The following is an 11,038-nucleotide window of genomic DNA, read 5'->3' as shown; positions in this document are numbered from 1 at the left end:
AATTCACAAAAAAAAAACAAACAATTAAATTGGGAGGTAGCTTTATATGACTTACTTACTTACTTAGCTGGCCTTTTACAGAACATTTGCTCCATAAGCCGAACTAAGAAAAAATCTCCAATCCTCTCTGTTTGCTGCTGTATTTTCCCAATCTGGGATATGTAGCTTTATGATATCTAGTTTCACTTGTTCGCTCCAACGAAGCTTTTGCCTTCCAGATCTGCGAGAACCTCCATGCGGTCCGTATTTATACGCCTTGTTAGCGGGTTCATCATCAATCATTCTTATAACATGGCCTAGCCATCGCAATCGTTGTATCTCGATTCGTTCAACTACATTGATGTCATTGTATAGTTGATACAGCTCGTTGTTCATACGACGCCGATATTCGCCGTCAACAATCATTGGCCCGTAGATCTTTCGAAGAATTTTCCTCTCAAACACGCCAATCACTGCCTTATCTGCTTGCGCAAGTACCCATGCTTCGGAACCATACATTAGCACGGGTAGTATCAGTGTTTTGTAAAGTGTTACTTTTGTTTGACGAGAGGTGGCTTTTTTCCTAAACTGCTTACTCAGCCCAAAGTAGCATCTGTTAGCCAACACTATTCTTCTTCGTATTTCACAACTGATGTTATTTGTTGTGTTTATGGCGGTGCCGAGGTAGACGAAGTCCTTTACTACCTCAAAATTGTAGGTACCAACATTCACAGATGGTGCGGGGTTTGTTGACAGATTACGCGTCGATACCATCAACATGGTTTTTTCGCCGTTTACTGCCAGACCAACTTTAGCAGATTCTCTTTCGAATTTTCCAAAGGTGTCAGTTACTTCCTTTACCGATCGACCCATGATGTCAATGTCGTCGGCATAAGCCAGTAACATGGCTGTTCGTGTATATCGTTCCATTTCTTTTGACCTTCGCGTCTCGTATGACCTTTTCCAGCAGGATGTTGAATAGATCACACGACAGGCCGTCTCCTTGTCTGAAACCTCTTTTGGTAATAAACTCTTTGGAGAGGTTCTTTCCTATTCTAACTGAGGACCTCGTCTCAGTTAATGTCATTCTACAAAGCCGAAAGAGCTTTGCAGGAATACCAAAATCAGACATGGCTTGGAACACCTTTGAACGTATAGGGCTTTCGAATGCTGCTTTATAATCGACGAAAAGATGGAAGGTGTCGATCTGCATTTCTTGGGTCTTTTCCAGGATTTGTCTCAAGGTAAATATCTGGTCAATGGTGGATTTGCCAGGTCTAAAGCCGTACAGATAGGGTCCAATAATTTCATTGACCATAGGCTTTAGTCTCTCACACAATATGCAATAGGGAGCACTTATATGCAATATGGAGCAGACCTATGCCCCTGTAATTGAAGCACACAGTTTTATCACCCTTCTTGTGGACTGGACATAGGATGCTCACGTTCCAATCGTCGGGTACGCGTTCTTCCTGCCAGATGGTGCTAACTAGCTGATGCATACACCTTATCAGCGTGTCGCCTCCGGTTTTGAACAGCTCGGCTGGTAGGCCATCTGCTCCTGCCGCCTTATTATTCTTCAGCCGGTTTATTGCTGTCATTACCTCATCTTGGCCGGGCGGTATACATTCAATACCATCTTCTGGGATTGGATCTGTGGTATCTTCGCCGTCTTCACTGCTATCGGATACCAACAGTTTGGAAAAATATTCTTTCCATATCCTGAGCACGCTATCAGTATCAGCTACCAAATTACCTTGTTGGTCTCTACAGGAGGATGTACCTGTACCAAAGCCATCTGTTTGATGTTTCACTCTTTGGTAGAATTTTCGGACTTCATTCTGGCTCCTCTACATCTCGATTTTTTCACACTCCCGCTTTTCCATTTCTCCCTTTTTCTTGCGGGAAAGACGTTTCTCTTCTCTCCTTTTCTCCCGATATCTCTCTCGCGCGCTACGCGTTGCTACTGATTGCAAAGTAGCTCAATATGCAGCATTTTTCTCTTCGGTAGCAGCACGACACTCCTGGTCATACCATGAATTCCTTTGTGGAGGTCTCTGGAATCCAAGTATGGATTTTGCGGCTGTTTGCATGGAGTGGGCAATATGTTGCCATTGTGTTGTTATGTTATCGGGACAAGGAGTGCTCGCGTTAAGCAATTGGGCTAGTTGAGTGGAATATGCTGTGGCTATCTGTTGTGTTTGCAGCCTATCGATGTCCAACTTCCGCGTTGAGTCTGTTCGTGCTTATTTGCAACGTTTAGACGGGTACGTACCTTTGCTGCAACAAGGTAGTGGTCCGAATCAATGTTTGCGCCTCGGAACGATCGTACATCCAACACGCTGGATGAATGTCTTCCATCTATTACAACATGATCAATTTGATTTATTGTTCTTTGATCTGGAGACAGCCAGGTGCCCTTATGAATATCGAGATGATTAAATCTGGTACTGTTAACTACCATGTTTTTTGCAGCTGCAAAGTCTATCAGCCTCATGCCATTGTCAGATGTTTCACTGTGGAGACTGAATTTCCCGACTGTTGTTTTTATTTTCTTTCGTTTTTTCATAGTAGGATGTTTTTTCTAGGGGAGGGTTACTAGCCCGACGCCCAAACCCAAGTGTTTAACGTTCTTATTTTGCAAATATATCGTTTTTTTAAATATCGCATAGGGGAGGTACCCGCCCCCTTTGGAATACAATAAAATTTGTAGCCTGTTTTGGGGGCCATCCCTGTATATTCCCTGACAGGAAAATCGGTTCAGTAGTTTTTTTGCAGAAAAAAATTAAATTAAAAACACTATGCAACACGAAAATTATTAACCATATTCTGACACCGCAGCGTCATAGATGACCAAAAATAGGAAGACACGTGTCCCGGCGATTTTTCCTATCACTTCAACTTTTGCGGTCATTTTGTGGGGCTCATATCTTTTAAATCGCTGAGAATTTGGGTTTACTCGTGGAAGCAAAGTTGTATCTCTCGTCTTAAAGAGTAATAACTGTGAACACATAAAATCCATTCAACCTCATCTTTAAGGTCAAAATCGTCAATGTAAAATTTCCCCTATAATTTTTTCTCGGAATTTAGGCTACACATATCAAATCTAGCAGAATTGAAGCAAACCACCGTCTGCAAAAATGTACCTTAGGTCTCAATAAACAACTTTCTAGAACATACGAACTCTGTAGAAACGGTTCTTAATGGCCAAAATAGCAATACAATTGCAATTTTTATCCTCTTTTATGAGTTTCTGCTCCATAGATACCGTTGACAATTCAAGAAAAGATATAACCATATTAATGTAGCAAAAATACCAATAAACAACTTTCTGGAATATACGAACTGTCTATGAACGCTCCTTAATGGTGAAAATAGCGAAAAACTTTTGAATGTATTCGATTTCGGTACTTTTTTCTGAGATTCTGGTCCATAGATACCAAACCGTCCAATATTTAAGGATACCGTCAACTACAAAAATGTGCCTAAGATTTCAATGAACAACTTTTTAGTACATATGAAGTTTCTAGGAATGATTGTTTAAGCTGAAAATCACAAACAATTGAATTATTTTTAACGTTTCCCCCTGCACAGGTCTGAAAATAACAAATTGTTTAAAACGTAAGGAAATTTGAGAGGTTTGTTATTTATGGACCTGAACAGGAAAAAATTATTTAAAATGATCGAATGATCATATGTTCTAGGAAGATGTTTATTGATATCTTAGGTATATTTTTGTAGTTGATTACACTCTTAATTTTTGGGCGGTTCGCTATCTGTGGACCAGAATTTCAAAAAAGTATAAAAATCGAATATTTTCAAAAGTTTTTCGATATTTTCGCCAATAAGGAGCGTTTATAGACAGTTCGTATGTTTCAAAAAGTTGTTTAATGATATTTTTGCTACTCTAATGTGGTTAATTCTTTTCTTGGATTTTCAACGGTTTAGTATCTATGGAGCAGAAGCCGAGAAAAAAGGATAAAAATCGCAATGTTTATTGAGACCTAAGGTAAATTTTTGTAGGTGGTTGTTTGCTTCAATTCTGATCGGTTTGATATCTTTAGCCTAAAATCCGAGAAAAAATTATAGGGGAAATTTGACCTTGACGATTTTGACCTTGAATATGAGGTTGAATGGATTTTATGTGTTCACAATTATTATTCTTTGAGTCGAGAGCTACAACTTTTCTTCAACGAGTAAACTCAAATTATCAGCGGTGTAGAAGATATGAGCCTGATAAAATGATCCCTTTTGACATCAATGCCTCAGTTTTTTGTGGGCCCATAACCACGAAAGTTAAAGTGATAGGAAAAATCGCCGGAACACGTTCTTCTTATTTTTGGTCTTCTATCACGCTCCGGTGTCAGAATATGGTTAGTAAATCATGACACTTTTTTTGTTAGACCGATAACACAATCAGCTTTCAGATGAATTATAAGCGGTCAAATTCGGTCTGGTAGTTGCAGAGAAATTCAAGGTCAAAGTTAAACTTTTGAGTTTTTTTTTAACTATTTTTCATCTAAATATGGGTGTTTTTGTGATTTTTATATCTTCTTATGTCCTAAAGATGGTCAAACGCCAACAAATAGACAATAAAATTACCAAAAAACTAAAAAAAATGGGGAAAAAATCGAAAAAAAATTTTTTTCAAAAATTTAAAAAAAAGTTTCACAAAAAAATTTAATTTTTTTCAAAAAATAAAAAAAATTCTCCTTGAGTTTTCATAAAACTTAAATAACTTGTATAAAAACTCATATACTCAAAAAAATTTCAATTTGTGTCAAAAAGCTTTATTTCATATGGGAAAACGTATAGAAAAACACACATTTTTACCCATGTAATTTCAATATATTGAAAAAAGTGTTAAACGGACGGAACGGGACGGGCACAAGAGTATATATGTGCTGAAAGAGGAGACTTTCGGGCATCTCCCTGTGAAAACAGAACATTGTTCCATGTTGTTCCACAAAAGTTCTAGTCCACTAAATTTGGAATTTCATATAATTTAGTACCTAAGGAAACATAAAATAGCTCATGTTGTGTAAACGCTACGGTAATTTAGCAAAACGATTTTCAAAGGCCACATTCCTACCTACCTCGCAAAGAACAATGAACACAATATCTGTTATAGTTTTCGAGAAATAGCTACGTCTTTGTCCAGAAATTTGCAAAAATTACGTATTTCTCAAAAATGGGGAAAATGTTTGTCTTTAGGGGCACACCACTCCCACACCTTCCAATGTTTTGACCTAATTTGTTTGGTTTCCTTAGTTTCAATGTGTTTACTATCGAATCCCATATAGAAATTAAATATCTTTGACAAAACAACATTTTGATTTTTGGCCAGGAAAATCGATTCCTGAACCATTGTGCAACGTTGAGCTTCATTGAATAAATGAAAAAAGTTTCATTGAAGTAAAATTAAGAAATTGTTCATTAATGCAATGAAACTCCTTCATTTATGCAATGAAAATTTTTCATTAATGCAGTTAAACTCCTTCATTGATGAAATGAAACTTTTCCATTATTGCAATGATATACTTTTATTGTTGTAATGCCACATCTTCATTTATGCAATGAAGCCTTACGTTGGTTCAAAATCAATGACAAATTTCATTGATACAACGTAGGATTTCATTCATGTTATGAAGTCATTTCATACTCACGTAATGAGCAAAAATGAAGTCAATGCTAAATATGTTTATTTCATTTTATTGCAATTAGTTTTGACCATTAACACAACAAGTCATATTTAATACCTCAGGTATTAAGCACATTAATGATAGTATTGGGCGTTGTCATCTGTAATTAAAATTGAAACAATAAACCAATTGCTAACAAGTTGACTGGTTTTCTAAACAATAACTTACCTCCAACTTTTGTCGCTGAGTCATCCCCTGTGTACGCCTACGATGTTAGGATACAGCATTTTTTTCTTAAGGGAGTAGTACTTCATTGACCACGGACAGTCTCCGTAATTCCACTTATCATTGGATTTTGTATTTTTTTATCTCCATTGCAACTATAAATGAAAATTTAGTTTTTCAAAATAGTCAGGCTTAATCCCATAGTCGTTGTTTTAATATTTTATTAAAACAACTTTAATTTATTAGTGGGAAAAAATTGGCGATGTTTACCAAGGTGTAAGGCAGAGAATACTATAGTTTCAGATCTCGCCACAGATCTTCATCAGTTCCCTTATTTCTTGTTTTTCAACAAGAAACTTTTTATACCCAAGTGTCAATTGCTAGCTCAAATAGATACGTGCGCAAAGAAACACTCTGATCGAGAATTTCTTTGGCACTACCTAATCTCTAGCAACTTCACTTGCAAACAAAGCCTGACTATTTTGAAAAAGAAAATAGAAGTCGTCATCCCAAACAAAAAACGCCAACCCTCCTAATTTTTTCGTCGAGAATCGACGCACGCATAGCAGTGGGAAAGATTTGGTTTTGTTTGCAAGTGAAGTTGCTAGAGTTTAGGTAGTGCCAAATAAATTCTGATCAGAGTGTTTCTTTGCGCACGTATCTATTTGAGCTAGCAATTGACACTTGGGTATAAAAAGTTTCTTGTTGAAAAACAAGAAATAAGGGAACTGATGAAGATCTGTGTCGAGATCTGAAACTGTAGTATTCCCTGCCTTACCCCTTGGTAAACATCGCCAATTTTTTTCCACTAATAAATTAAAGTTGTTTTAATAAAATATTAAAACAACGACTATGGGATTAAGCCTGACTATTTTGAAAAACAAAATAGAAGTCGTCATCCCAAAAAAAAAAAGCCAACCCTCCTAATTAACAATTTAAATAAACGAACACATAAAAACTACAAAAAATAATTTAACCAATATTTGAATTTTCATTTCACATCATTAAACACTTCAAACTTACTTTCAGCGAAGTTAATTATCCTTTTGAGCGTTGTCATCTGTAAGCAAAATGGAAAACCATAAAATAATTGTTAGTATTTATCTGGTTTTCTTTTTAAACATTAACTTACCTTTAACTTTCGCCGTTGGACAGAAAACTATACGACATTTTCTTTTTCTAAGTGAGAGATGCTTCGTTGGCTAACAGTTTCTCCGCCATTCCACTCATCTTTAGATTTTCTTTTGAATGCTTCCATTACAAAAAAATATATATATATATGTAAATGAAAATTCACTTAAAATAACAACTGAACACCTAAAAAATAATATTTACATTTTCTTTTCATGTTAAACACATCACAGTTTTTAAAGTTGAAAACACCAGACGTAAAATAACTTTTTGTTCATCCACACTTGGTTTAGCGCAAACTAAAACAATGTTCTGGAACATCGTTTGATGTAGCTAAAAATGCGGTGGTTGTTTTGCCGACACGTGTTTTTCTGCTTGTTAAATACTCACACACAACCACAAATGGAATTCAATGAACGACAATACAAAAAATAACAAAGAACTGAGAAGAGCATTCTTTTTGATGTGGATGAATATTTATGTATACCAACGCCAATTGGCGACAGTAGCGAATATTTGTACAGTTTATGACGTTTCTGCTAGTTTTGGCAAATATTCATGCATACATATTTATGTATGTGATTCTATATATATGTATGTAGCCAATATATAAATGTGTTCTTTTTATGATTTAAAAACTTAACAGATTTACAAAGAATACAAAACGCAAAAAGGAATTTCAAAAATGTTTCATTTATTTAATGAATCTCTTTCATTTATCTAATGAAACTCTTTCATTTATTTAATGAAACTGTTTCATTCACTTTTAAAGCAAACCAAACACATCGAATACGAGTATATACATTTTTCGCCATATTTTTAAAAAGATGTTTGCGTACTAGTGTTTTTAGCCCATGCTATTTAGTTTGAATTCAAAACATACATATTTTTCTTAAATTTATAGAAATTAAAAGTTTCATTGCATCAATGAAATCCTTTCGTTTATACAATGAAACCAAAAATCATTGAATTTTAAATAACGTAAAGTTTTGTTGCATGAATGAAACATTTCATTATATTAATGGAACGTTTCGTAGCATCAATGAAAAATAATCAATGAAACCCGTTCACTGATACAACGGAGCATTTTTATTTCAGTGTAGAGTATTCAACTGACAAATAACAAAATGCCACTTGAGTTAGTTTATTGAACTTTCGATCCATTATCCTGTGAATTATGTACTTCTCCAAACCAAAACTAATTGGACGCACAAGAACGACCACCGAACACTCTTGGGATATGTATCAAGAAAAATTAATTAAAAAAGAACATATTTTCATATCTTTTCCATACTTTATTTACATACATAAGTAAATATTTTGTTCAATTTTATTTTCATCTTTTTATACAATTCAGACTTTCTGATAAATGTGTGTGTTACAATTTCCCCCACTAAAATGCCAATAGCAACAGAATAGAATTGCAGCAAAGTTGTGAAAAGAACTGATAAAAAATCGAAATCCAATTGAAAATGTTTACCACCATATTCGATTTTTTTCTTTACAGCCGTGGTGTGTGGTACATTTTTCATATTTATGTCCTTGGTAAATTTATTTCGTATTCCCGAATTACTCAGAATTTCTAAAACGCCATCAACAGCTGGTGCCAGAAATGAACCTCTTGGATAATAAATACAATTTACACCCGTCAATACGTTCTCTTCCAAAATGGAATAATGACTGCGATTTTTCATGTGCATTTCCATGAAGTGGGCAATGAAGGCCATCGTTGAGAATATACCGAAATTTTGCGGCATTTGATCCAGTTTTTCCAACAACTCCATAGGATTACATTGGATAATATGAGATATTGCTTTTAAATTAGGTAAAAAATCCAAAATACGATCGCTGGAATCGTCAACCAAGAGAGTAAAATTCTGTCGAATAAATTCATCAATTGTCCGGGGTAGCGGTTGATAGGGTGGATGTGTTATAACATGATTCATTACACCCTCATAACTGATACGTATAAAAAATAGGAAATATAACCATGCCATAAGAAAAACAGAATAAAAACGAATTTTAAGATTTCGTAAAACTCGCAAGAAGGGAATTCTTAAGGCCACAATACAAATTATCAAATTCCAAGTGGATGATGTGAATGGCCTCAGTAGTAATTCTTCGGGAGTTATAATGATATTATTCTTCAGTATTATGACATAATGATCTATAAAATAAACATTCGATCCGGTGGTGACATGTAAACGGCTCAGCATGCAAGAAGTCCAACCAATTGTTAAATTCAGACGTTGTTCTTGTAGCTGAAAGAGAAAACAAAATGCGGTTAATAAAACTTATTTTTTAAATGCAGTTTAGAGCGCACACCAGGTTTACTCTGGCTTGTGTTTATGACCAGTAGGCCACGTGTCTTTAACTTCCACCTAACCCTACAACTATAATTCATGCTCACCATTCGGAAAACACCCACAGCTGTACCATTGGGATAGACAACTCCAGAAATATAATTTGGCGGTTCGTTGGGTATATAATGTACAGAAAAATTCAATGCTTCCGAAAGGATTTTGAGAATAGATGCATCTAAACCTTTCAGTGATATTCTATCTGAGGAATCTTCTATAATTTCTATATATGGTGGTGTATTCCAGACAACCACTTTTATTGGACATTGGTGGAAGTTTGAAGCTTTTGGGGGAAATATATCATCGTAAGTTATTAGTTGGGGTGGTTCGTGGCTGTCTTTAAATGTAAGCATTAATACGGGTTTTACGCTGGAGCAATCGTGCTCTGATTGGAAGGGAAAGTAGGTGAATATTTGAACTTTATGAATGCCTGGAATTATAATAATCACATCCAGAATATAGGCATTGAATAGACTTTGAAATATCTTTTCCATTTCCATGAGCTCATTCCGCGAGGATTGTTTATTTTGGGGATTGTTGAGAATAATAATGTATTTTGTAATTTTACTGTACATGGTTTTTCGTGATCGAAAATATTGCACCGAATTTTTCAAGTCTGTGCTGAAAAAGAAGAAGAGAAGAATAAAAATTTACATCACTAAAAAATTTTAAAAACAAATAAGTAAGGACTATAATCGGACAGTAACCCACCACGTGGTATTCTACATCACTACTTTTGGATATTAACGTGAATTGGATAAAGCAGATACTTAAAGATGGAGAAGAGATTCATTGAACGAAAGAACTGCCCGCCACATATCTGTTTTTGTTTCCTGCTGTATCGTACAAGGATCGCAGGTTATAAAGATGAGAAGTAAGAGGGAGAGAGAGAGATATGCAATCTTATGAACACCAAACAGCCTGTGCATGACATCGGCAGGGTACTCAATTGTTTCAGTCTCACCCTCGTCATCGCAGAGTCTGCAATAACCAATTTCCTTGTCCTCCCATTTGTTTGTTCTAGATTTTATAGGGTAGTGACCAGTAATAACCCCTACAGGATTCTGATATCTTGCTAAGTTAGAGAAGGGAGGCAGTTCTTCTTCCATACCACAATTATGCAGTAGGGGCAATAGGTACAAGATAAACACGCGACTTTGCGATAAAAGCGCTGAGATAATTGGAAAGGAAATGAGTGAAAGTGTAGTGTAGATAATAAAGTGGAGTGTAGATAATAAAAGGATGACGGGCACCTGTGGCATTATCCATTTTTCCTCTTCACCAGAATCTTGGAGGTGTCCGTAACGGTTTGGTGCCTGCCGTACATATAATTCTTAGAAAGTTAGAGATTTCTGTAAACTCTGGTTTCCTTCATGTTCTCGGTGTGCCTTAACCAAATATAAATGGAAGGTGCTTACACCTGGTAAGTTTTTGCAGATTCTGAAACTACAATGCTCAAGGAAACAAAAATCGCCGGAGGGATTTTCAAATAAATCGCGATTTAAGTTTACTTTTTTAGGGGTTCTTTAGGTTTTCACGATGTTGCTTGGAAACCGCGAGTCCTATGTAAATGGACCTAAGGAAAATGTTGTAGCTGTGAAAATTCTCCACCAGATTGACCTTTCTGATATTTTCGTAGGTTTTACCGTTTTTGAGTTATAGAAGTTCAAATTGAGACAATGCACTGATTGTATCGCCCCT

This window comes from Musca autumnalis, unplaced genomic scaffold (assembly GCF_047663935.1).
Source record: "Musca autumnalis isolate F117 unplaced genomic scaffold, ASM4766393v1 scaffold_3, whole genome shotgun sequence".
NCBI classification, from domain to species: Eukaryota; Metazoa; Arthropoda; class Insecta; order Diptera; family Muscidae; genus Musca; species Musca autumnalis.
The sequence above is the reverse complement of the archived record's forward strand: the minus strand, read 5'-3'. Positions refer to the sequence as shown.